Source organism: Hippopotamus amphibius, chromosome 7, assembly GCF_030028045.1.
Source record: "Hippopotamus amphibius kiboko isolate mHipAmp2 chromosome 7, mHipAmp2.hap2, whole genome shotgun sequence".
Taxonomy (NCBI): domain Eukaryota; kingdom Metazoa; phylum Chordata; class Mammalia; order Artiodactyla; family Hippopotamidae; genus Hippopotamus; species Hippopotamus amphibius.
The window spans coordinates 98,454,039-98,469,425 of NC_080192.1; the positions used below are offsets into that span (position 1 = coordinate 98,454,039).

The 15,387-nt window shown below is 44.7% G+C and overlaps 1 pseudogene; it reads right to left on the minus strand.

The window, feature by feature from the left end:
* Positions 1 to 5,589: 5,589 nt before the first annotated feature.
* Positions 5,590 to 6,017, minus strand: LOC130857454 (40S ribosomal protein S15-like; annotated as a pseudogene).
* Positions 6,018 to 15,387: the final 9,370 nt, after the last annotated feature.

Sequence of the window (15,387 nt, forward strand, 5' to 3'; positions counted from 1 at the left end):
GCTGGAGGTGCTGAGGGGTTGTGGGTTCTCCTGCCAGCTCTGCTGGAAGGCAGGTGGCTGGGAAACATGTGGCAGCTCGCAGTTGGAGGGGTTCATGAAGAGAATCTGCTGTCACTGGCTCTGTTTATGGAGTGCCCCTGAGCCAGAACATCAAACTTGCTGGGTGGCATATTAGGACAGTTCCTCACAACTGTTTCTCCATGATGTTTTGGACAGTGTCACTGTCACCAGCAGCAGGAACCCACCCTCCCCCCAATCCTGTTTCATCACCCTACAGCCAAGGTCCCCTCTTCCCCTAGGGTGCCCTCTAGGAGGGGGGTCTGATACAAACCAGAAAGCAACTGGTACGAGTCCACATGCTTCCTGCATTAGTTATGAGTCCTCTGATTGTAAGTAACCGAATTACCACTGGGACTGGCTTGAGAAGAAAGAATGTGTGGGATGTTTATTGGTTCATGTAACCAGAGTAGAAAATGTTTTTTTCCCTCTTCGGGATGAATCCTGGTTTCCCTAGTCAGTCCCATGCCAATCCTGGGGCCAGTCAGAGGGATGGGGAAACTGATTGGCTCAATCCTGGTCATGAGCGCACTTCTCTGGTGGGAGGATAAATGACTGTGATTGGCTGCTGGAACCACAGAACCAAATTGGGGGTGGATGAGGCCCACAAAAAAGAAAGTTGCTGTTTTTGAAGACAATTTGGTAAATATCCGGGATCTTTTCTGTTGCTTTTCCTCTACTTCATGCCTCCCTCCTTTGTCTGGGCTACAATAAGTTGAAGTTGCGGCATAAATCTTTGGTGAACTTGTGAACAATCTCACTTGTTCTTTCCCTGCTCAGAACAATCCTAGTTGCCCCATCCCACCGCGGGTGTCTTTTGTGGTAAGTGTCCGTATTCTGTCTTAGGGCTTCCTACGTCAGACCCTGTCCTTTGCTCAGGCTTGGAGATTTCAAGCAGTGTCACTAGGAACAGTGCAGGACTGGAGAGGGAATTAAGCCCACAGAGTTTCTAACTGACCAAGTTTGGAATTTTCCATTCAGCGGGATTTAACCTTTGTGAACATCTAGTAGGATCTGAATCCTATCTTGATTCTGTGTTCTTTTGCTGACATTTGAATAGTAACAACATCTGTAGTTTTGAAAAACGTTTTTTCACAACTTTATGAGTGTGTGTAAATAGGCTAATTAGCCCAACCACTTGCTATTTCTTCATCTGTGTGGCACCACCCAGCCCGGGAGCATGTAACCCCTTTTGAGCTCCAGGCAATGAGACAGGGCAAACAACTACCTTGACAGGACGCAGGATTAGGAATGCCAAGACCCTGCCCTGGAGCTTTAGCAAGGAAGCCCACTCCTTCTTCTTGATGGGCAAGGATGAAGGTTTGGGGACTTTCTAAGCAAAATATTTTAAAGCAACTTAAAAAAAGAAAACAAAGAAACTTCCAGTAACTACTGTGTACCTTTATAATGATAGATTCTCTGCTTCCTACCTGGTGTTCCTGTTACACAATGGTCTATCAGCTGCTCTGTTCCACCCAAATCCCCTCTTGTATTGTTTCAATTTGTTTTTCAAGGTTGATCTTGTCTTGATAAAGATGTCATAAGCTCTCTGAGGACAGGAAGCCTATCTGCTATTTCTTTTGCCAGGCACGTTGGTAGGTACTTGATAAGCCTTCCTCTGCTGGGGAGTTATAACTGTAATTGTGTGTGTGTATGTTTTGAGGTGGGGATTGGGGTGTGTATTAGTTCACTAGTGCTGCCATAACAAAATATCACAGACTGGGAGGCCTAAACAAGAGAATTTATTTTCTCACAATTCTGGAGGCTGAAAGTCTAAGAAGGTGCTGTCAGAGTTGATTTCTAGTGAGACCTCTCTTCCTGGATTGGTAGATGTCTTCTCATTGTGTCATCACATGCCTTCTTCTCTGTATATATGTGGAGAAAAAGAGATCTCTTGTTCTTATAAGGACACCAGTCCTGTCAGATTAGGGCCCCTTGTTTATGACCTCATTGAACCTTAATTACCTTCCTAAAGGCCCTGCCTCCAGACACGGTCACATTGGGAACTAGGGCTTCAACACATGACAATTCCATCCCTAACAAGGTAGCAACTACAAGCAAGTGCCCTGAGACTCCTGTGGCCCTGATCTCAGAGTCACCTAAATTGCATATAGAGAGGTTTTAATTTTGGGGGGAGGTGCTGTTTCCTAACTGTGCAGATTTCCAATTGCCCCCTCCCGTCATTGCTGGGTCAGTGAAAGCTCTGAATTGTGCATTGAAGATGCAGCTGCTTTCCATACCAGTTATGTATTTACATGGGACAGAGCTGAGGCCAAACAGTGCTGGCAGCTATTCAAAGCCTTCCTACCAGTAACCTCCCAAAGTTAAAGGCCAGTCACACTCCTGACCTGACGTTCTGGTTTCTCTAGAGCCAAACTCCAGCCTTGGGTGATTTTCGGTTCATTTGAAATAGACCCATATGAGATGTAGGTGTGTGTCATGCAGGAGGGTATGTGGGGAAGAGTGAAGTGAGTCAGAAGGGAAGAAGGGGATCTCTCCCTGACAGTGCTACTGCCTGCTCTCTTCTGATGAGTCTAAACGGATTTAAGGGATTTGATATGGCCATGTGAAAACATGCTTTAGAAAAAGCAAAATGTCAGTGTTTTGAGGCCTTTCCGTTGGGGAGGGTGGGAGAGCGGTGGTCACTGTGTGTTCTCCTTAGACCAGGCAGGGGAAAGGGAAGTATGTGCGAGCTTCTGATAATCCTCTTCTCTTTCTTCCCCTCGCTTTTGTTCTTCAATAAATCACCCAGGACAATCTGCTTCTCTTTAGTGGTGTGTTTTCCTAGGGTTCAGTCTTTGTTTGAAATTTTAGAACAACAGAGTTACAGTAAATATGGTCAACTTACGTGTAATTATGCTGGTATGTCAACTTTGCCCCTCAGAGTCGGGTCTGCTCTGGTTAACCAGAGGCCCCCCTGACTCAGAAACGGGACCTCCTGCAGGACCCTGTGGAGGGCCGACCCTGAGCCCTGCATCTGAAGGGGGTAAGCGAGCCCATAATTATGCTCATTGTTTAGGTCGGCGCACAGGAGGGTTTACATTAAAGACCTCAGCTGGCACACACAGCGTGCCTATGGAAAGAATGAACGGCTCCTCTGCCTGCTCCTTGGTCCCATGTTGCCTGTCCAAGGGCTTAGGTTTCACAGACGCCTTCCGTGACTCCGCTTCTGACCACTCCTGATTAGAAGCTTGGATTCCCCCAGTTCCAAGAGGCATCTCAGCCCTGAGGTCTGAAAATTGAGCCATAAGCTGCCTTTTGAGAATCTCAGAATTTAGGTCTTGGGAAGGATCAGGAGATGGTCTCAGCTGGTGTATCTCAAACTTTACTGTTCACTCGAATCACCTAGAGATCTTGTTATAAGTACACAATCGAATGCAGCAGTCCTGGGCTTGGGCTGGAAAGTCTGCACTTCTAAAAAGCTCCCTGGTAATGCCTTGGAGCTGGTTGCTGGTCTGCATTTGGAGTAGCTTGCTAAGCCTTATGAAGGGTAAAAGTGAGTCCCAGAGATCTGAAGGAGCTCGTTAGGGCAGAGTAGAGACTTGATTCTTGTTGTCCTTAGTGTGGTTGCGGCCTTGCATGGGCACTGCTGGCAGGGCTGGGGTGGGTCTTATCAGAAAATACACTCCTGTGACCATACCTGGAATCCTGGAGCAGGGACTCTTTCCCAGATGCTCTGGGTGGATGTGGCTCCCCAGAGCTCTTGACATGAGCCCATGGGCCTCAGCAGCTGGGGATCTGGATGGGAGTGGATCATTATGTGTTCCTTCCGGGGCTTCAAAGGGGCGTGGGAAGGGAGGGCACTTTGAGCATGTTGTCTGTTGAGAGATGTGCGCACTCCCTAACCCTAGGCCACTGTGGGAAATGTCAGGCAGGGCCAGTGGGATAAGGAGGGGAGTATATGGCATCAGGGTAGAGGGGAATGAGTGTTTTTAGTAGAAATCAGAGGATGTGAGGCTCTGTTTCTATCCACACCACCACAATACCTTGGGCAAAGGAGTGAACTTCTCTAGACCCCATTAGTAAAACAGGTGCAGTATGTGACTTACCTGAACCCAGGGACTAGGTCATGTGCTCTTTTAAAGTTTATTTTGACCCTAAAATTGAAATTACAGACTATCTTTTTTTTTTTTAAGCTCTTTATTGGAATATAATTACTTTACACTCTTGTACCAGCTTATGAGGTACACCAAAGTGAATCAGCTGTATTTATATACATATCCCCATATCCCCTCCCTCCCACGACCCCCCCCCCCCCACCCCGTCCTGGCCCTCCAAGGCATCACCCATCATCGAGTCAGACTTTATCTTTTACATCTCTCTACCATCTTTTTCTGTCTTCATCTTTGTCAAAGGACTTTGGTATAATATGTGCAGCTGAGTACTGAAGAATTAACCTTACCTAAAGAGAGGCCTGGCCTTTGCCCTCAGCTGCTGGGAGGTGATCTCTTGGCCCCTGGAATGTCCTGCTGTATACGAATGTCTTTATTAGGGGGCTTTGGCCACTGGTCTGCCTAACAATGTGATTTATGGTGGGGTTTTGGGACATGCCATGTCAGGTCTAACCCTGAGAGGAAGTAGAGATGAAAGGTATTGGCCTGAGCTCCAGGGGGGGTTGGAGACTAAAGGTCAGCCATGTGGGCAGTATGTAATTGGGTCCCAATAAAAATTGCGGACACTAAAGGCTTGAGTGACCCTCCCTAGTTGGCAGTACTCTGCACGTACTGTCACACACTGTGGCTGGGAGGAGGTCATGCCATCCATGACTCCATGGGGAGAGGAAAACTGGAAGCTTTGCATTTAGACCCCACCTGGACTCTGTCCTGTGTATCTCTTCCTCTGGCTGATTTAAATTTTCATCCTTTCACTATAATAAAACTGTCATTGTAGGTATTGCATTTTCCTGAGCTCTGTGAGTCATTCTACTAAATTATTGAATCTGAGGGTGTTTGTGGGGACCCCCAAATTTGTAGCCAGCCAGTCTGAAGCAAGGATGGTTTTGAATACACCTGAACTTGCATCTAGTGTCTGAAGTGAGGGCAGTCTTATGGAGAGCCTTCCCTCAAAATTTGTAGTTGGTTGAACATTTAACAACAGCAATATGTCAATTTACCAAATATTCTTGGAAAAACAAAGAAATCTACTTCTATGAGCAAAGCCTGCCAGGTTGTAGAGTGGATCAAGAAGTCTAGGATATTAGTAAAGAGCCTGGACTTTGGAGAGAGACAGACCTGCAGGTGGAGCTGGGCATCTGTATTTTTTGGTTGATGTGGGCACATTATTTAATGCATTTAAGCCTTAGTTTTCCCATCTGTAAAATATACTTACCTTGAAGGCATGTTGAGAAAATGAAATGCAATCAGGTATGGAAAGTACAGGGCATGCTTAGCACTTCATACATGGTTGTTGTGATTATTTCTATTATTATTACCTCTGCCTTTATTTGTGGTGTGATTTACTTATCTATTTACCTTTTTTTTTTTCTTTTTTTTTTTTTTTAAAAGAGAAGTCTGCCTTTGTTGTCCAAGCAGGCTACTTGAGGGGGATGAAGCAGGAGGAGTGAGTGGCCCCTGGCCATGCTTCACAGGCTTGTAGGTGATTGAGAGCTTGCCTACACCGATCATCTCAGGCTTAATCTCCACCTGGTTGAAGGTTTTGTGGTTGTAGATGCCCACCATGCTGGCCACCAGAATGATCATGACCCGCAGGTGTGTGTTCACCACCACCGCTTCTTCTTGGGCGGCACCTCCTTCTGGGCCTTGCGCAGGCACTTCTGCAGAGATGCTGCTACTTCTGCATCAATGCTGCTTCCTCCGCAAGCCTCTGTTCTGCCTCCAACGGCGTCAGGAACTGTACAGCTGCATCAGCTGCTGGTAGGACACATCCAGTATCTGATCAAGGTCTATGCCACTGTAAGGGAGTTAGTGGAAGGTCTGCTTCTTTTGCTCCACTTCCACCATCTTGTCAGTTCTTCAGAAGTCTTACTTTTATACTTTCTAACATTTTGCCTTGTTCAAAAAAGTATTTGAGTGGCTCACATACATGGAAATAAGAGAGCCTGATAAACTACCAAGAAGTAAAAAAAGAAGTATTGAGTAATTGGCAGCAGCAGCTGAAAACGTGGGATGCCCTCTTGGTGGGGGTTTCCAGGACCAGGTCTGGCTGAGGGATGGGCTTCAAGATTGGGCCTGGCCACCTGAGATTGGGAGAGCTGCCACTGAAGGCATGGTGACACGTCTTTACATCAGGGGTAGGGGATGATCTTGTGGAGGACAAGAGTTTAGAAGGATAGCAACTCGCCTGACTTGGAGGGGAAGAGAGAGTCAGGTCTTTGGACTTTGCATCTTTGGACTCACTCAGTCACAGCTTCTATATTTTTCTATTTAGTAAGTAGAATGTTCATTCATAGAGGTATGTACTATGCTATAAAGTGCTGGGGTAGAGAATAGAGGTAACATTTATTTTTGGAAAACTTCCACCTATCCATTCTTTCTCTTCCTTTTGTCACCTCCATTGCCAAGTCTCTCCAGAGGCTATATGTTTCTCATTTCTCTTATTTTCTATTACTTCATAACTGATAAGAGTTTTAGACATTGGCCCTTCCAAGAAGAGTTCTATTTTAATGGGGGTGGGGCGAGGTCTCCTTATGAGCCAAAAGAATAAAACTATAGTGATAAGATATGGTAATAAACTATTGATAAATAGTGAGACTTAAAAAGCAAAACAAAACACTCTCTCTCCCCAAACCCTCAACTCAAATCCTAGAGAACTGCTACTGAAGAAGTTCTATCTAACTGAGCATCCCAGAGTCCACCAAATCAGAGTCCGGAATTATAGCTCAGACATTGACTAGCAGGTCACTTAATCTCTCTGTGCCTCAGTTTTCTTATCTGTAAGAGGGGGATAACAATAGTATCTACCTCACAGGGTTGCTGGGAGGAATAAATGACCAAATAATATAAAGAACCATTAGATTTTGGTGGCCAGTGGTGTTTCAATTTAAAAAAAAAATCAGATGAAGACACGACATTAGAGTAGTTCAGTCTTTCGATCACAAAATACTTGATTTGCACAAGTTGACCACTGGCATCTTGGGGTCCCTCAAAGTTTTCACCAGTGGGTTAGGAATCCAGCAGAACAGATTAAAAATGTGGGAAACAATGTCGTTTTGTGATTCATCAAGTCTGATTAGCAGTTGGAATGTTCATGGAATGGATCCTGTTTGGTTAAATAATGGAAATCAACATGTTTTTTATTTGGCAATGAAACATTGAGGTGTTGGGGATGAACAGTCCCTGGTTTGATGGCAGGTCCATATTTCTCCAGCCTTCTCTTTGACCTTGGCCTTCAACTGCTGGATCTTGAACCAGAATACAATTGTAAGAGCATAGTGAAGAGAGCACGAGATCAAACTTCAAGACTGAGCTATGTAAGGGACTGGATAGGTGACAAATTTTGTGCCTTAATTTCTCCATCTCTAAACTGAACGCTACAAAACTGTCTTCATAGTGCTGTTAGGGAGACTAAAGGAGATGATGTGTTTGAAATGTTTTGGAAATGGTTAAGGATAATGCAAATGTTTATTATTGTTTTATCCTTGAGATGAATTGGCTCATGTCATTGCTCCTAGAAGGAGGCCCAGATGGGTTCAGTGCCTTTCCCAAGATGGAAGGGAGGAGGCGATGTGCCTTGGGGCTTTAATGGGGCTGAGCTTAGCAATCACCTCCCACACTTGTCCAGCATGTGGGTCCAAGTGTCTGCTGATCAGGAGCAGGCTTGAGTCTGTTGATTTTTTTCTGCTTAGTTGAATTGTAAGGATCTGTGCTGTGTGTTGTATTAGGTTCCATTCTGTGTCCAATCACTGATTAATTCTGTGACTCAAGTCATGTACATCTATCTCCACGAAATGGGTAGCCTTGGCTCTGCCTATCTCAAAGGGAATTTGAAAAAGTAAAGCCAGCTAGGATTTCCTAGGTGGTGCAGTGGGTAAGAATCCACCTGCCAATGCAGGGGACAGGGGTTCAATCCCTGCCCCAGAGAGATACCGCATGCCGCGGAGCAGCTAAGCCTGTGTGCCACAACTATTGAGCTTGCGCTCTAGAGCCCGTGAGCCACAACTATTGAGCCCATGTGCCGCAGCTACTGACGCCCACGCACCTAGAGCCTGTGCTCTGCAACAAGAGGCCACTGCAATGAGAAGCCCGCGCACCACAATGAAGTGTAGCCCCCACTCGACGCAACGAGAGAAAGCCCGTGTGCAGCAATGAAGACCAAACACAGCCAACTAAATAAATAAATAAATAAAATAAATTAAAAAAAAAAGTAAAAGCAACTAAAGGATTAAAAGTAAAAGCACTTCTTGGAAGTTGCTTCCATTCTGGAGGCAGAATAGCATGGAGTTGAAGTGTACAGACTCCTGAGTCAGATGCGTGTGTCTAAATCATAGCTCTGACACTGACTACCAGGTCCCTTAATTTCTCTGTGCTTCAATTTTCTCATCTGAAAATTGGGGATAACAGTAGTAAGTTGGGATTGTTGTGAGGATTTAATGCCAAATGGCTTCAAATGGTGCCAGGCCCAGGTGGGTGCTCTGCACGTGTTAACTACGGTAGAGTAGGGCCTGTTCTTTGTCCCCTTGGAAGATAAAACTCCTGCAAAAGAAATCAGTCAGGGATGTCTGGGACACTTTGGTCCCTATTTTTTTTTTTGTAGTATTGTCCCCTATAAGTCACTGGTAGGGGGACAGTTTGCCAAGTGCTCTGCCAATCTTCGTAAAAAAGTGGATTAAAAACGTTTAAAGATAAATCCCCAAATATTAACCCTTCTCTGACTGTCTAAGCCTGACAAGCAGATTTGTATCTACATGAACTCATGGGGAAAGAGGCCTTTAGTGGCTGAATTATTGCATGCAGTGATTTGTTCAGTGGTAGCTGTACCATCACAATGGAAATCTCTCATGTTCTAGGACTGATGGACAGGATCATGCTACAGAGTTGATCAGTTAATTCTACCTTTTATTTATAGAGTCTGTCTTCCCAAATGCTGAAAGGGATGCTGTCTGTTCTCTGACCTGTTATTCCAAGTTCAGTGCAGGCAGGCAGCTGCCCAATTTGTAGACCATGAGCCTAAGACCCAGAGGCACCATATACTGGCCATTTTTACCATGAATACTGGTAATGATGGTGTTATTTTGACACCAATCGTGACAATTTTGGACACATCTTACTCCGTAGAAGTCCCTCTTGAAAGAACTTTGAAGTGTTTCATAGGAAAGCATGCTGATCTAGGCCTGGTTTAGGAAGGATTAGCTGTTATTCATTATGAGTGTTTGTAGAAAAATGCAGTCAACATGACATTTCTGATACAGCATCACCCAAAGAATACCAATGTTGATGTAGTTGGACTCAAAACATTGTCGAGTTGCCTGGAGTCCCTACTCTGTGCTGTAGCTGGTCCTGCCCTCAGAAGGTCTGGGTGTCCTTGCTGAGGCTAGAAGGAAAGAAGGCAGAGCTTGGTGAACAGGATTACCAGGAGCTCTGGATCCAGTCCATCCCCCAGTGCCAAAGTGCTACTGGGGATGGACTGACTGTGAATTTGTGCCCCAGGACATTTATTCCTGGTGTAGCAATGAGGTTTCCAAGAAAGCTTTGCACTGCTCTATCTCCTCTCCAAGAATCGTTTTTATTATTGTTGATAAAGAAAAGAGTTGTGGGTTTTTTTGTTTGTTTGTTTGCTTTATTTTGTTTGTTTTTTCATTTCCAAACACACAGGTGAAACTTGTCCAGTGGAATTCAGTGCTCTGGGCCAAAGGGGAGGAAAATGTCATCCAAGCCATTTCTTATTGGTAACTATAGTTAGGTCCAGCGTGTGCTGTTGTGCAGGGCATGGCATAGTGCAATATTCTTGGAAATCATGGGAACATTAGGTATAAGCCTTAGCATTTCAGATCCAGGAGCTGTGTCAACATTTGGGCTGTGGCGTTCTCTTATCTGTTCACTCAACAAGTTTTTTCCCTTCCTATTTACTCCTCATCCTTTCTAGAAGAGAATGTTTTGGAACATCTGAGGGTCTTGTAGTATATGCTGCAGTGGGCTTCCCAGCTCCCTCCTTCAAAACCAAGAGAGTGTTGGCTCCTGCTGATTCACAGCTGTATTCTCTCTGAAACCAGCCCTGCAAGAAGGAAGCTGCCTTACTCAATTTTACTCCTTCTCCCAAGGGCTCCCTGAATCCAATTATTAGTTACTTGAGCATAGGAAAGCCTGGCTCGCTCACTTTAACTGGGGCAAATCAGAAGGGCATCTCAACTCCTGAGTTCCCTATGGGACTGTCACAAAGGTGACAGCTGTATCACACAGTTCAACTCTCCCAGCTGCCCATTTCTGCTTCCCCTTCTCTCTTATAGGTGTTGTTCCCAAGCATGCTGCCCAATTTACTCTGCACCCAAATCTCTGTCCTGGAGTCTGTTTCCAGGAAATCTGATCTGAAGTAAATCCCTAGGAGCCACGATTAGGAATGAAGTGGTGATATTGGTCTCTGACTCTTTTTATCTTTTCAAGAAATGTTCCCTAGTCATTCTTTCCTACCATAATCTTGGAGTCAGGACTCTGAGCCTGTCTAGGCCAATATTGTTTACATGCATACGTATGGAAAATCTGGAAGGATACCCACTGAGCTGCTAACAGTAGGAGAGGAAGTGAGGAGTGAATTTCTATTTTACCTGTACAAACTTCAAAATTGTCTAAATATTAAAATGAAAGTGCATAATCTATCACCTGTATAATTACTGTATTTCTTACTTATTGGTCGACTTTAGTATCTGATTGTGACCATTACACAGCCCATGTGTTCATCATCCCTGCCCCTGGCCTGGCCCCTCCTTCCTTCCCACCTCCCTCTCATTCTGTTGAGGCTTCATGTTGCTGGTCTTCCAAGTGTTTAGTGGAGAGGCTGTGGTGGAGAGGGGTGAGGGGTAGGGAAGTGGGGATAACTCCCAACCATAGGGGTCAGCTTCCTCTGCCTACTTAGTGACATGACTCAAAGCAGAGCAATGCTCTGTACTCTTTACCACGGTGACCTGATGGAACTTCCTTACCCTAGTGTTTGAGGTAGTGTTTGCTAGTTTGTTATAGATGATGACATAATTCGTGGAAAGTATCTAATGTGGCTGGGAAAATGCTTAATAAATGATGATTATTTTTCCATTCTTATTATTATGTTGTTATTGTTGTTGTTGTTGTTACTGGGTTTTGTATTAGAGCATTAGCTCTAGAGTTTTTACCAGAAGGGCTCGCCTTCCTGCCCCTGGAATTCCATGTCAAAGCAGGAGATTTTAATGCAGAGTGAGCACTGTGATGGGGCTCTGTCCCTCCAGTTCCTTCCTGGGCTAGAAGGCTGTGTCTGGTCCCTGGTCTACTGACGCAGGACGGTTAGGAGGAGGAACCCACAGAAAGCTGCACTTCTTTCTGAAAGATTCCTTTAGCATTTAGGGCTGCCTCTTTGGCCTTATCTATAATGCAAGGTGTCAAAGACTGATCCTTTTCCATTGTGGCAAGGATGAATCGTTTCTGCTTTCCGGAGGGCAAAGAAGGGTAAACTTTCATACTCTCTCCCCTCTCTTTAGTATGTGAGCCCTACCTAATCTTCTGTGTCTCTCCCCCAGGTAGCACTGGACACAAGGTGTCAGAGGACAGCAGGCTACAGACATTGTGCCTGTTAAAATAATTTACCAATTCAACAGTAATCCACAAAAATGGAAACCCGGATCCTATGCCTTGTTGTTCTAAGAAAAATTACCTCTAGCCCCCTTGCCTCAGTTTACTCTTGTGGACATTGAAGTAGCCAAGCAGAGGCTGGAAAGATGGGGGTGGATGTTTGTGAAGTGGGACCTGGGGCAAATCCTTCCTTATTACCTGTCCGGCCTCCCTCACAGTGCTGTTTGGGCCTTAATTGCCTGGGTTAATGAATGTGGGTATATAAAGCAGATTGTATGTAAATATAAGATCAATGAAAAATATGGTTTATTTGCTTTAAATAAGCTCTTCAAATAAATGTCTTCCTGGAAATCAAATGCTACAGCGCAGCTACCATGATAGATAGACATGGATAAAAAGAGGCAACTTTGCTCTGGGGGAGTGTTTTCCAGATGTGTTCTGAGGAACCCTAAACCCAAGAGATGTTGCTTTGAGAAAAAGGCTGCATGTATTTGCCTGTGTGAATATGTATGTATATATTTGTGTGATCAACATGTTTGGGAAACAAAGCATACAACTTGAAAGGGGGGAGACTCTAGAATTGAAATCATATATAGAAGGAAAAAATAAATCAAAATTATACAATTATTAAAAATGCTGACAAATGCTACAAACATGACAAAATATAGAAAACTAACAATATTTTTCATTAATTACTTGAAATACTTCTATGATATTTTCCTTCTATATTCTTTGTTCATCTCTCTGTACAACAATTTTGTAATATTTTCTACAGAGACAATAGAGAGATAATTTAGTCTTTCTCTAACATAGTTGATAGAAATTTGTCTTTTATTATTGATAATTAAGAAAATGTCAGCTTTGCTGCTTGTAACTGCTAATGTCATAAATTTTTAGGTTGTTGACAAACTTGGAACAACCTCTATTCAGTTTCCTTTGTAAGTGAGCTGTAAGATTTCAGGATGTTTCAGGAGCTGATGACCCTCGTTACCCTACCAGGGTTTTGGAAGGGCCATATGTAGTGAGGGACCCTGACACTTAAGCTTCATCTACTTCAAGGTAAATTTGCCTTTGTATAAGACTCCTTCCCCTATCCCCAAGCATTTATTTGGAAAAATTTCAAACCTAAGGAAAAATGGAAAGACTGGTACAATAAACATTTATATACCATTCACCAATATTCACCAACTCACATTTTTCTGTATTTGCTTTACCTCTTTCTTTCTCAACTTATACCTTCCTACCTTCCCCATGTAAATACACACACACACACACACACACACACACACACACACACACACACACTTCAGACTACATCTTCCAGGAAGAAGGGCATTTTCCTACATAATCAATACTATCACCATGCTCAATAAATGTAACACAGATATAATAATATAAAGTTTCCCCCTACAACCCTTGGGAGGAGAGCTTTGGAGATCTTAGAACACACCCTGAGCTAAGGAGAGTCAGCAGGCCTGGGCCTGGAGGGAACAACTAAGTGTGAAAACCAGGGTTCCTTACGTGGACCTGCTTCCCTGGAATCACTTCACAGAGTCATGAATAAGGGGTGTATGTGTTTGTTTGTTTTTTGAGAACTGTCCTTTGAAAGAGTCCTAGAGAGGAGCTGATGCTATGAAGAGGCTGCTACCCAGAAAGCAGAGGGCCAGACAAGCTGGCAGAGGAGACGAGGAACCCTGGGGATGCCATCCCAGCTATTAACAGGAGAGCCCCAGGAGACGCCCGAGGGGGGCACTGATGAGGTGGAATGGAGGTGGCCACTGTTGAGAGCTGCCAGGTGTGGGCACAGACAAGAGAAGCCACCCAGTTGCTGCCACGGGTAGGAACCTGTGTTGAGACCAAAGACCTTGGCTGGAAGCCCTTCCACTGGAAGCAGAATTTCCCAGTGTTCTCCTGCCTGGGCAAGTGGTTAAACGAGAAAGTTGGAATATCAGTTAACCTTTCTCCAATGCGATTTCCTCCCCTTTAAACCATGGGACTGGATAGAATGGTTTTCATGACTTTTTAAAAAAATTAACAAAATGAAGCCTTCTGTGGCAGCCCGATTAGGTAGAAGTACAGCTGTTCTACTTGAAGAGGAAGTTGGGGCCCCAAAGCCTTCCCAGAAGCCCCACCCCCTCACCTTCCTCCACCTCTCAATGGCCCCTGAAGGGAGTTCTGGGTTTTTAAAAACAGATTCCATCTGGAATAAAAAACAGAGGTCTAAAACATTTTCCTCATTTTAAACATGCTAATGCAGGCAGAAAATTGATTAGCTGGAATCCTGCATGGAATGCATTTGTGAGTGCTGGTTTAGGAGGAATAGGAAGTGCCTCAGGACCATGTGTTTAGATAGCTGGGGAGAAGAGCCATCGAAGACCCCAGAATCATTAGGACTGTTAGCTCTGATCAGAGCCAAGAAGACCGGATAAATCCTGGTCCTGCGGCTGTAACTCTTGGATATAGGAAGTCAACAAAGCCTTGGGGTCCAAGTCTGAATGCATCCCAAGTGCCTTCTAAAGGCTTCATCATTTCTGTTCTACTTACCATGGGCCTGCGTTGATACTGTGTACACTGGCTATAGCCTTTAGGCTTCCTAGAAAATATGAGCAATTCTGATAGTTTTGGGAAGCTCTATCCTATGCAATTCTTGTTGTACAAGAAGGTACATTTCTTCTATTTTTGCACAAGATCCATGAGGAGTACGAGAAAACCAGATAGGACCTTATGCTTCCAGAAGGTTTTAATTTTCAGAGGACATCTTGTGACCTCATTTGATTCTCACAACAAATCAGAAAAATAGGCAAGGTAGGCATTAGGCTCATTTTTCAGATGGGCAAACAAAAGCCAAAGAGAAGGTAAGTGACTTGCTCATGGATACATGGCTGACACCTGGTGAAGCTGGGACTGAATTTTCTGATTCTGTTAAGCCAGTCCCAGATGGCCACTTCTTGTCTAGAGAGTAGATCGAATGCAGGTGCCTAGGAAAGAGTTTTGTTGCTGTGGCTTCTGTGGGGAAAGTTAGCCACAGGCATCATTAAAGGTGAGATTATGACCCCTTGGCACCAAGTGCCTGCTCCAGGGTCCAAACTCCACAGCACATGTTGGCATCCACTGGGGAGAGTAGTGCTCCCTGCTCCTGCCTGGCCTCCAGTTGTAATTGCTTCTCCTCTAGCTCCCTGGGGCAGTAGGATGTGGCAAGAGTCTACAGATCTGAATACTGCTCTGAACTCCACTGCCAACAGGTTATGTGTCTTGGGCAAATTCTCTGAGCCTCAGAGGGTATTGGAGTACATCCTTGTTTCTTGAAGTACTGTGCTTGGGCCACCTGTGACAGAGATGTGTGTGTGTGCACGGGCCCCAGGGTGGCTTTCAGTTCCACTGCATCAGAGTCTCTGGGGCTGGGTCACAGGCTCCTCTGGTGATTTGGTGGTTACCACTAGACTAAAGAATCCCCAAGTGTCCTTCCAATTCAATGCCTCCTTGTAACAGTAACACTTTGCCTTGACCCTGGAAGGGCTGAGGTTTCTGTAGGGTGAAGGTGGCACTTGATTTAACTGCAGATTTAAGAAGTTGTCTCAGCCAAAGACGTGTGAAAACTTGAGAGTCTAAGGAGGAAGTT